Source organism: Rhinopithecus roxellana, chromosome 5 (assembly GCF_007565055.1).
Source record: "Rhinopithecus roxellana isolate Shanxi Qingling chromosome 5, ASM756505v1, whole genome shotgun sequence".
Taxonomy (NCBI): Eukaryota; Metazoa; Chordata; class Mammalia; order Primates; family Cercopithecidae; genus Rhinopithecus; species Rhinopithecus roxellana.
The window spans coordinates 113,200,212-113,212,779 of NC_044553.1; positions in this window are offsets into that span (position 1 = coordinate 113,200,212).

The window sequence follows — 12,568 nt, forward strand, 5'->3', positions numbered from 1 at the left end:
GCTGAAAGGTGAGTCTCCCTGTCCAGGGCATGATCTTTTTAAGGGTAAGGAGAAAAAAAGAGGTATAAACAGATCCACAAATAAATGGTGTAGAACTTGGGAGTTGTTTCTGACAGCTGAAGAGATTGAGAGATCAAGGTCTCAGAAAAGGGAGAGAAAGCACGTATAGTATCAAAAAGTTAACAATCAGCTGATTACACCAAGCAAAAGGAATAAGTGAGTAAATACAAGTAAAGCCCTTATTATTATACATGCCTGGAACAGCGAAAACTCTAGGTAGTAGCTATTATCTCTCTTCTTCTTCTGCCCTTGGGTCTACACAGAACAGGTCTTGCTCTTATGCTTCAAGAATGCCCTTGGGAGGAATGTCTGATAAATTTTTAGGACAATAAAGTTTAATGATAAATATAACATCTTGCCTGTACTTTACTATGTTGTACTCTCCCACTGTTACCCAAAACCTTTAGCAAAAGTGTAGTAAATCCAATCTCAATTGTTAGTGAGACCGTGGGAAGAAAAAGTTAGGATCTGGGGCCATGGACAGGCACAGAGGGTCTGTGAGAGGGCAGGCAGCCACGGGATCCGAGAACAATAGCCAAGAGCATGCCACAGAGTGCAGCAGGTGCAGGAGGACCCCCAGGATGTTGAATCCACCTAGAAATTCATGCAACTGTTGAGGGTTGAGCTGGGTGTGGGGTGGGCTCCACACAGAATATGGGATGGAATCCTGAGCTATCTTACATGGAGGTTAAAGTAGAGGGCCCAGGTTTCTGTGGGATAGACTTGGTTATGCCATCGATGAACCAGGGGTGTTTAGGTGGGGAAGCACTTTTTAGGGGTCACATAGTTACTGTCTTCTATCAAATGGACATTCCTGATGCATAAGAAAGACTTGTTTTGTGTAGACCCAAGGGCAGAAGAGAAAGGGCAATAATAGCTACTAACTGAGGGCTTTTGCTATTGCAGGCATTGTTACAAATTTACTCTTGTATTCCTTACAACAGTGCACTGTAGTGTATCACTGCAAAACAGACATCTTTACACATCATTAGACTGTGGCATCCTAACAGCAGTGCCTTAAGTGGATTATATAAGTCCGGAGATGCAGGTGTCCAAAAGTGGTCAGAGTCCCAGGCTGGCTCTCCACTCTATGTGCCATGACAATGATGATACTATCACTTTCTGTGTGTGCCATAAAATGAAAAACAATGGTGTAACATTGATTTAGACAGTATGCTACAGAATCACTTAAAATAAATACATAATATTCCATCTAATTGATTTTTTTAATTTTTAGTTTTTTAGAGACAGAGTCTCCCTGTGTCACCCAGGCTGGAGTGCACTATTGTGATCATAACTACCGCAGCCTTGAACTCCCGGGCTCAAGCGATCTGCCTGCCTCAGCCTCCCACGCAGGTACGACTACAAGTGCACACTACTCAGCCTGGCTAATTTTTTTATTTTTATTCTTATTTTTTGTAGAGATAGAGTCTTGCTATGTTGCCCAGGTTAGTCTTGTATTTCTGGCCTCAAGCCATCCTCATATCTTGGCCTCCCAAAGTACTGGTATTACAGGTGTGAGCCACTGGGTCTGCCCATATGTCACTGATATTGTAAACCAATTCCAAGAGTTCAAGTTCCAGTTCTTTCATTTGCTGGTGGTGTGGATTACGGAAGACTTAGGTTTCTCTAGCTTAAGTTTCTTCATTTGTAAAATAAGAATGAGAAAACTTATCTCATAAGATTTTTGTGAGGATTAAGTGAGGTAACTCAGGTAAAAGAATTTTATTTTACATTTTAAAACTATTTAAACATTCAATATATACGATGGAATACTACTCAGCCATAACAAGGAATGAATTAATGGCATTCACAGCAACCCGGCTAACTCAGGAATGGAAAACCAAATGTCATATGTTCTCACTTATAAGTGGGAGCTAAGCCATGAGGATACAAAGGCATAGAATGACACAATGGACTTTAGGAACTCAGGAGGAAATGGTGAGAAGGGGGTGAGGAATAAAAGACTACAAATTGGGCACAGTGTATATTGCTCAGGTGAGGGGTGCATCAAAATCTCACAAGTCACCACTGAAGAACTTACTCATGTAATCAAACACCACCTGTTCCCCAATAACTTATGGAAATAAAAAATTTTAAAAAATAATATTTAAATATTCTATTGTGACTGATACATATTTTGCCAAAATAATTACTGAATTAATAACCTGAAATTATGTCAAGAGAATCAAGTAAGCAACTTAGAATTAACAAGAGATTTCGGAATGTGTCCTTTTATAAAATAAATATAGAAACTTAAATATTTTCCTTTTTTAAAAAAAGCATTAATCACTTGAATAGTAAAATAAAAAGTCTAATTTATTATTGAAAAATAAAATACCACATGAATTCACAAAACTGTTTAGAGTCTATAAGAAGAATACAAAGCTTTGCTAAGGTCATGAACTATGACTTGAAAGACATTTTAGTTCCTGGATAACAAGGTTGATGTTGTAAACCAGTCAGTTTATCAGAGTCAGTTAATACATTTAATATAAAGCTAGTTAAAATCCCACTGGGATTTTTTTGTGGGAGTACTTAACCAAACTATTTATAAGTTAATATAGTTGGGTGCAGTGGCTGATGTCTACAATTCCAGCACTTTGGGAGGCTAAGGAGGGAGGATTGCTTGAATCCAGGAGTTTAAGAATAGTCTGGGGCATATAGTGAGATCTTGCCTCTACAAAAAAAAAAAAAAAAAAAAAAATTAGCTAGCTGTGCTGGTGCACCTGTCCAGCTACTCAGTCTTCCTGAGTTCCAGCTACTCAGGAGGCTGAGGTGGTAGGCTTTCTTGAACCTGGGAGGTTGAGGGTATACGAGCCTTGATCATGCCACTGTACTCCAGCCTGGGTGACAGAGTGGGCCTCTGTCTCTAAAAAAAAAAAAAAAAAAAAAAAAAAAAAAAATTAAAATTAAAATTAAAAGTTAATATAGAATATTTATTTATGTATAAGAATTGATATGGTTTGACCCTGTGTCCTCACCCAAATCTCAGCCTGAATTGTAATAATCCCCACATGTCGTGAGAGGGACCTGGCGGGAGTTAATTGAATCATGGGGATGGGTTTTTCCAGTGCTGTCCTTATGATAGTGATTAAGTCTCACGAGATCTGATGGTTTTATAAATAGGAGTTCCCTGCACATGTGCTCTTATCTCTGCCTGCTACCATGTAAGATGTGACTTTGCTCTTCCTCTGTCTTCCACCATGATTGTGAGACCCCCCCAGCCATGTGGAACTGTGAGTTCATTAAATCTCTTTTTTTTAGAAAAATTACCCAGTCTCAGGTATATCTTTATTAGCAGCATGATAACAAACTAATACAAGAATAATTGCAAACATTCTGAAAACAAAAAAGAGGGATAAGATAATGTGTGCTATCAGATAATGTAGCATTTCCAAGTTACAGTATAAAAACTGTTTGATCAGGGGTAGACTGACTGACAAAACACAGCAGTCCAGAATCAGATGCAGGTATACACAATAATTCATTAGATGAGAAAAGTTTATGTCAGAGGGAAACAATGGACTAGTGAATAAATAGATTAGGAATAATTAGGTAACTATTTGAAAAAATAGTTTTATGTCTTTTATCATATATGAACACAAATTCCAGGTGGATTTGAATGTTTAAAAAACTCCATACAACAGAAAATATAGGTAATTATTTACACACCCTTTATTTCAGAAAGGACTTTCTAATCATAAAACAAATGTAGAAATTATAAGAATAGATTGATAGATCTGACTAAACACTTGTAAAATGTCTGTATGTCAAATATAAAAAATGACAAACAGCAAATCAGGAAAATCCTTGCAAACTGTATCACAAAGAAATGGCCAGTGACTTTATATTTAAGGAATGCTTATAATTTGCTTTTTAAAACTCCAAGTGACAAAGAACTACAATGACTCAAAAAACAAAAACAAACAAACAAAAAAAAAACTCCAAGTGAAAAATGACAGCCAAAGAGAGAAACAAGTCATTCACAAAGGAAACACAAATGGCTGATGAATATATGAATGTGACTTCACCCTATTTGATGATATATAATATTTTTACTAAAACAATAACAGTTTACAATTGAGCAGCAAAACAATACTTTTAAAAGGAAATTGCTAATTTTCTTCAGTTTTAACATAAAGTATGGGCAGATTTGATTATTTCTGTACTCTAAACTCCTTTCCATTGTTACCAAACCGAACTTGGGTCCACCACCCACTTAGTGCAACAAAGCTCAACACTGACACTGGGATCGCAGCAAGACAAAGTACGGCGTTTACTACAGGGTGCCAAGCAAGGAGAATTGGGAGGCCCATGCTTAAGATCCAAACTCTCCGCTGGCTTACAGGTAAGGGTATTTTAAGTCGAGGAGGCTGAGATTACAGCCAAAGTCATAAATCAATATAATGCAGGATCTTTGCTTCTTTAGCTCAGCTAGGTCCAGGTTCTTGTCTCACAACCAGGAAAAATTAGGCATGTGGACACCATAGAGTGAGTGGAGTAGTATTTATTAAGCAAAAGGAAAGCTCTCAGCAAAGAGAGGGGTCCTAAAAAGCAGGTTGCTGGTTGGCCCTTCACAGTTGAATACAAGGGCTTTTTATATAGAAGCTGATGGGACTGGGTTTCCTATTTGTATAAGGCACGAATTCCTGGTGGCTCCACCCCCATTCCCCCAGTGTGCGTGTGGGCCCTTAGTCCCCTGCGGGCATGTTTAGGCAAGCCCCCTGTGCAAGTTCCCTTATCTGCATAAAATGTCTGGTGTTAGCACTTGTGGGACAGGTCGGAGGTTCTCCAGGGATGCTTTCTTTACTGTCTGCCTAAAGCAAGCTGACTAACTCCTTTTGATACAGACAGGAGACAGACAAATACTGGGTAGCACAGGGCGGTTCCCCAGCAAAGGCCCCACCCCTGGAGCCTGGAACACCGTGGCCCTAGGTGGGAACTGGCATTTCTGTTCTCATTCCCAAAAAGTTGCCTTTTGGCCTGCCATGTCCCGATCCTGTACCCATATAAACCCCGAACCCCAGGTTCCAGAAGCAGACAAGCAGATGAGGAGATGAAATAAGCAGATGAATGGTGGAACAACACAGCAGAGAAAGAGAGAAGAGGAGGAATGTCTGAACACTGAGAGGAGTTTAGCTGGGGGCTGTCAGAGAGGAGTTTGACCACTGGATGGCCTAACTCTAGGGGAAGATCATCTTCCCACTCCGTCTTCCCAGCCCCCCATCCATCCCTCCGAGAGCCACCTCCACCACTCAGTAAAATCCCACATTCATCCTTCAAGCCTGTGAGTGACTTGATTCTTCCAGGATACTGGGAAAGAGCTTGGGATACAGAAAGCTGTCACACTGGCCCTCTGCCCTTGTAAAAAGGCAGAGGGTCCATTGAGCTGATTAACACTTAAGCTGTCTGTGGATGGCAGGGCTAAAAGGGCACACTCTAATGCACACCCAATTGGGCTCCTGCATCTGTCCCTCTGCATGCTCCCCCTCCCCTCAGGGGTTTGAGCAGCAGAGACGACAGAACAGGTGAGTCACACCCCTGTCATACATCCTGAGATGGGGTAACTCTCCTGTTTCACTTTCAAATACATGAAGATTATACACTGGTTTGAACTAAAAAGACAGAACAGTTCAAAGCAAGGGCCCACAGGTCATAGGTGAATTCAGAGATTTTCTGATTTGTAATTGATTAAAGAAGAGGAGCTTTGTCTATAGATTTGGGGGTCAGCAGAAAAGAACGTTAGGTCTGGCTGTGGACGTGATCTCCTCCAGGCCCCTCAGGAAGAAATTTAGAACAAAGAATGGCAGTGCAAACCAAAAAGTATCCGAGACAGGTCTCAATTAATTCAAAAGTGTATTTTGCCAAGGTTAAGGATGTGCCCAGGAGACAAGTCTGTGCCTTTTCCAAAGGTGATTTTGAGGGCTTCAATATTTAAAAGAGGAAAAGCAGGGAAAGAGGGAGGGTATGGTCACATTACTGAATCCATGTGTTGCAAGAGAAAAGGGGCAGGTAGGGGAACAGTCAATTATGTATGTCTGGCGCTCAGTAAATCAGCACTTTACGTAAGATAAGGTGAACATAGGGTAGTTATCTGTGGAGATATTTAACCTTTTATCTGTAGCTATCTGCTTAGGAACAAAAGAAAAGGCAGCTTCTTGCATGACTCAGCTTTCAGCTTAATTTTTTCCTTTTGGCACAGAGGAAAAAATTTGGGGTTCCGAGTTTTTATTTTCCTTTCACAGCACCAAGAGTCCGGTCCTCTCGGTTCCTCCATATCTGAGGTCTGTGTACCAGCAGATCCATTTGTTGGGGTCCGAGTTTCTGAAGAACAGGTCAGAGACATATGTTAAGATGTTATCTTATGTGGAGTTCTAATTAGGGAAAAGGAGTCAGGCTGGCACAACCAGGGAAAGCAGAGATAAAGCAGACAAGCTATAGGTCTGCCTTTCTTCATGGTTCAGGACATATACACAAAAAGAGGACACAGATAAGCTATAGGTCTGCCTCTCTTCATGGTTCAGGACATATAAACAAAAAGAGGACGCAGATAAGCTACAGGTCTGCCTTTCTTTATGACCCAGCGCATATGGCCCTCCTGTGTAGATAATGTATATAGCTCACAATATCATCAAACACCTAGGCTGATAGATCTGAATGCAGGTTACCTTCCTGCTACCTTGGCATTATCAGTACTGTACATAGCACTCTGAAGCCCAAGAACTATCCTCTAAAATCTCCGGGAAGCCTTTGTTTCTTTGCAGTCAGCTGCTCTCTCGCTGATTCTGCCCATTGCTTTCTTGCAACTTTATTTTTATATGTTCCTAATGAATCTGCCTTTCTTCATCTACAACTGCCGTGGTAAATTCTTACACCCCTGAGCCGCTGGCCCAGGTAGTCACTGCTCACCCACAACATCTAGTTTCTATAGAGAACCAAACATCTCACGATTAACTTCCATGGCTGTTGTTACAAGCTACTAATACCTTCTTGCTTATCAAGTTGCTCCTTTACTTCTCAGGGTGAGCTAGGTGCCTGGAATTCCCCTTGAAGGAACTGAAGACTTTCCTTTATTTCCATGCTTGCTTGGGGGATAGTGCCCAGTAGGCCCCTAAGAGGGGTCCCTGCTCCGTCTCACCATTATCCACCTCTTTGGAAAGCCTGGCCATTTAGCTCCTAAAGCTAAGCTCGTGGTGGCAGCTACTTGAATGTTAGGCACAGAGCCTGGGGATGGCTTCACAAATCTAAAGCTCCAAGGTGACGGTGAATGTCTTATTAGCCGTGTGACTTTGAGGAAAGAGTCGGACTCTTTTTCTTTTTTCAGCATTCCAGCAGCCCTTTGTGTATTTAATGTGCTGCACTTTAAGGTGCATTTTTTTTTTCTTTCATTAATATACAAGTGACTGGTTTTGACTCATCAGATGGAAACTTCCAAGTCAGTTGCAGAGAATAATGATGGCTGGGTCATTGTTTTAAAAAAGCACAGCACAATCTCAATTCAGATTTACATGCTCCCTCAAGATGAATTGATTCTTTAATTGTTCTAAGGATGAATGGTTCTTTAATTGTTCTGCTAAGGTAAGGCTGGAGATGAATTTGTGCCTTGTAAGTTGTGGAAGGGCAAGCAGAATTGTTTAGTGTTGACCCCAGGAGCCCTGCTGAGGTTGTCTGAAAGTGGGCTATCTGGGGACAAATGTCACCTTCCCCAGGTGAGAGGAGTTGAGCATGCACTCAGTCTCCCATAGAGCTAAGGGCTCCCTGTGTCCCAGCAGCTGTTATCCCACTCCCTACCATGTCAGAGTCCTAGCATCTGGTGTCTAAGCTCACATTGCATGGCAGCTGAGCACTGACTTTATTCTCTGCATGCCAAGCCCCCTTGCCCCTGAGGGTTTGTTCAAACGTCCCCTCCTCTTGCATTTCTCCACGAATGAGGAAGAACAAGGTGCTGTACACTTCATCTTGTGGGTCCTTTGCTTTTGTGTTTCCCCTATAAAGCCTGTTCCTTATACCCACTCTGAGTGACAGGGTGGTGTTTGGCCCCACCCACCTCTCCACATAAGGGGCCCCCATTTAAGTAGATTCAATTCATTCCAAAGCAGGCCAGGGCACCATTCAGAACAGCCTCAAGGCCTGAGTGATTTGCATCTTTTAGTTCACAGACTCCATGCTCCTTAAAAGCCACAAGTAGCCCTTGGTCCTAGAGAAAGAAAAGGGAGTGTCTTCATGAATATTAATGAAATTTGATAATAAATGAATGTTATGATTTTTATTTCTACGTTTCTTGAATATGTGGACAAAACTAAAACCTTCCAGGTTGGCAGGTTCCTGGACACATCATTTAGTATAGCCTCCTGGCTTTAATTGCCTGTTCTGGACAACCAAGAGGGAATTTTAATATTGTCAGATGTCTAGGGAAGAAATACCTCATTGGTCCTCAAGTTTCCAGGGTTATCCTGGAGTTCTTTACCTTATTCTGAATTATAAACTCCAAAGCAACATATATACATGTATATATATAAGTAATATCAATATCCAAAAGTAAAACATGTAAACATATAGAGGTAGACCCCATTTTTTACCTGTATGCTGGAGGGGGCAAAGGCTGCATAAGCAGCTTCTGGAATATGTTAACGATCATGACAGCTTGGGTCAGTGCTGATGCTGGTGATAATGCCAAGCAGAAAGGGGCATGAAAGGGGTTTTCCCTGGCACTAGCCACAGCATTGAGAATGAACCTAGGAAATGCACAGGTTTTCACTCACTTATAGTATATAGATAACAACAATTGAGAGTCCATTATTTTGGTCTACTTAGATCCATTTTTCCTAATTCTAATCACAGAACTTCTAGCTTTTCTTGGAAACTGCCCTTTGCACACTGTCAGTCCATGTGTTTCAAGCAGAGCTGATTATAAACCAAGTTTCATTTTCACTTGACCCCAGCTGCTGGGTCCTGAATTAGACATTCAAAATTACAACACAGAGATTTTTATTCTTCTTTCTGGGTGAAGGATTTAGGTGGAGATGTAAAGGCATCTTTAACCAAATGCATCTCATGTGGTGCCTGACAAAGTCCAATATGATGCAGAACTAAAACAGAGTTGGTCAGCAGGTTACTGGATATTATAGAAAATTGGATTAGTAAAGTGGAAATTACTCCAGCATTCAGGTGGTGTTATCTAATCAAACTGAGGTCTGCTCACCTGGTGCAGTAGGACTAGAGATCCACACTGGGTTTGCAGTGGGAGAAAGGGAGGTTTTTATTTGTAGGACATAAAGCAAGGAAGATTGGGAAGCTAATGCTTAAGTCCTGACACCCAAATCCTGGCAGCATCTAACACCTCTTCCTTAAACTCTCCCCTAAAACACCTAACACAAGCCCAAGTCCTATCATAGGTCTTTTCTAACACTCTCTTACAGAGGTACCCCACAGTTTCCAGAGTGTGCAAGCTCCCTCAGAGCAAGAAGTAAACCCCACCCGATCCACTACAGGTGTTCTGGGTGGCCTTTGGTTGGGGCATTGATACTTTCATCTCCCAATGTGCTGCCAGAAAAGGCTGTTGGACAACCCAATGGGTTGCAGGTATGGGGTTTTTAAAGGCAGGGGTAAATTTTAGGAAAGTAGAAGTTACAAGTAAAGTAATAAATCAATACACGGAAATTGCACATTGGTTTTGCCCTAAAGGGCGAAACATCTTGAAACAGGGTCTTACAGATCATAGGTAGATACAAAGATTTTCTGATTTGCAATTTGTTAAGGAAGAGAAGCTTTGTTGAAAAATTTGAGGTCAGTAGAAAAGAATTAGCTCATTTGTGAGTATACCTTTATCCAGGCCCCTCAGGGAGTAATTTAGAACAGAGAACAGTAGTCAGAGCTCAGTCCTCAGCTCCCCATTGCCTGGGGTCTCAGTGCCAGTGGATCCATTTGATGGGGATCCAGGTTTCTGAAAAACAACTCAGGGATGTATGTTAGGATATTGTCTTTAGTTTCTATAGGAGAACCAAACATCGTGTAATTCTGGCTTCTTTAGCTATTATTTTAAGTTACTGTTACCTTCTTGCTTATCAAGTTGCTTATTTATTTCTGAGGGCCAGCTATATGCCTGGAATTTGCCTTGAAGGAACTCAAGATTTTCCTTTACTGTCATGCTTAGAGGGCTTTCATGCTTTTTTGATCATCATTCCCAACTGATGGTCAGAATCCAACATACCTTGCTGGCAGCAGATTGGAAGTTGGAAGTGTTAATGCTCCAGCCAAAGACCACTAAGAACTCCTTTAGTGAAAAAGGTGGGGCTTGCTTCTTGCTGTGAGGGAGCTTGCACACCATGGGAATTATGGGGTCCCTCTGTAAGATAGTGTTAGAAAGGACCTATGATAGGACTTGGGCTTGTAGTCAGTGTTTTTGGGAAAAGTTTAACTAAGGAAGAGATATTAGATGGTGCCAGGAATTGGGGGTTAATTTTATGTTTGGGTATCTTAATAAATCTAGAAGGAGGGAAAACTAGTTGAGGCCAAAACTGTAATTGGTAAAGAAGCAGTAGTCAGTCATATTGTAACTGAGCACCTCCATTTTTCTGAGAGTTAGTTTAATTATTTTTAATCATTTTATTATTTTCTCTTCTTGTTCCCCTGGTTCTCCACTTTCTACTTAACCCTTTAGAAATGTAAATATAAGGCTGGGCACAGTGGCTCACACCTGTAATCTCAGCACTTTGGGAGGCCAAGATGGGCAGATCACATGAGGTCAGGAGTTTAAGATCAGCTTGACCAACTTGGTGAAACTCCATCTCTACTAAAAATACAAAAAAAAAAAAAAAAAAAAAAAAAAAATTAACTGGGCATGGTGGCACACGCCTGTAATCCCAGTTACTCAAGAGGCTGAGGCAGGAGAATCACTTGAACCTGGAAGGTAGAGGTTGCAGTGAGCCGAGATCGCGCCACTACACTCCAGTCTGGGCAACAGAGTGAGACTCTGTCTCAAAAAAAAAAAAAAAAAAAAAGAAAAAGGAAAAGAAAGAAATGCAAATATAGCCTTTTACCTCTCCTTCATCAGACATTTCCTACAAGGCAAGTTCATCTAACTATGTTCTCCAAGACAGAACTCTCCTTGAGAGTTAACAGTGGATTTATAAACCAAAGCATGCCCACTAGGAAACTCTCACCCACCAGGGGGTTGCCTCGAGAGATAATAGTTGAAAAACATGTCTGCTACTCTCTCCTACCTGGGTAGTTTTCAGCCTAGTCCTGCCCATGAAGATGCCAGTTATCACTAGCTTGACCGCCTATCAGGTAGGTAAGGCTCCAAGCTAACATGCAGACTCTCACCTTGCTGGCCTCCTCCCCTGCTTTTTAAAAGTGCCCACTTCCTGTTCCTAAAGCAAAGTGGTACATTTAAAGGTGGGATGCCTGTGCTTCTTCCCCTAAGCTGGCTTTGGAAATAAATCCCTTTATACCAGACCTCGATCTTGTTAATTGGACTCTGCAAGAGGTAAACAACTAACCCTCATTTCAGTTATAATATTAGCCAGAATGGGGGAATGTGAGGTCATTTTTATGATTTGAACAGTGCTCATGTTTTGTCTGTGTTCACATATAATTATGGAGTAGTCTTGTTTTTGTCTTGGTCCATCATTGGCCCTGAGTAGCCCTGTTTGATGTTGGTGTTCTGTGAAGTGATTTATGTCTAACAGAACACCAAGGCCCTGCTGTGCTAGGCCAGCTCCTGGCTGTCAGGGGCTGCTTTGCTGTTTCTCAGAAGGAAGGGAAATCCTTTTTTTTCCCCTTCTTCATCTGAAGTCACCTCCAGCAAGTGGCAATAGCAGGTCCCTGCTAGGGCAGCTTCCTGGATTCTGCTCAAGCAGGGCAGTTGCAATAGCAGCAGTAGCTCAAAGCTTGGACTCTGGCTCCAGCAGGAGCAGTCCCTGATGACTGTAGGTTCCAGAACTCCTGCAGCTTCCACAGGAGTGCAGACTCCTGTCATCCCACAGATTGGGCCAGGCAGGAGTAGGGATTCCATCAGCCCCAGCAATGGGCTCTGGGGAATATCAATTTTCCTTTTGCTTCCCTAGTCACATGGGTTTCACCTCAACCATCCTCTCTTGCTCCTCCATCACTTCTAACACTCTGAAACACCTACAGTGGTTTCTGTTTTCCTAACTGGGCACTGATTGATAATTTCTCTTCATAACTAGTTCTGCCATTCAATGTCAAATGTCTATGTCTGATTTTCTGACCTCCTAAGTGACAGAATTCGGTTATTAATGGGGTAGTTTTTACATGGAGACCATGAAACCCAATGATATACTGCTGGAACCTATGGATATAGTTTTGAGTCTGTGAGTTCTTAAATGGGAAGGAATGTTGGTGTAGTTCTTTGGCTTCTGATGGTTCTGTGAATGAAACAGTCATTCTTTAAGGATCTTCTGCTCATATTGCTTTACTTGGCATGTCTGGCATTTCTCCTTTGTGGTCGATTTCCATTGCCTGAATACACAAACAGCTCTGC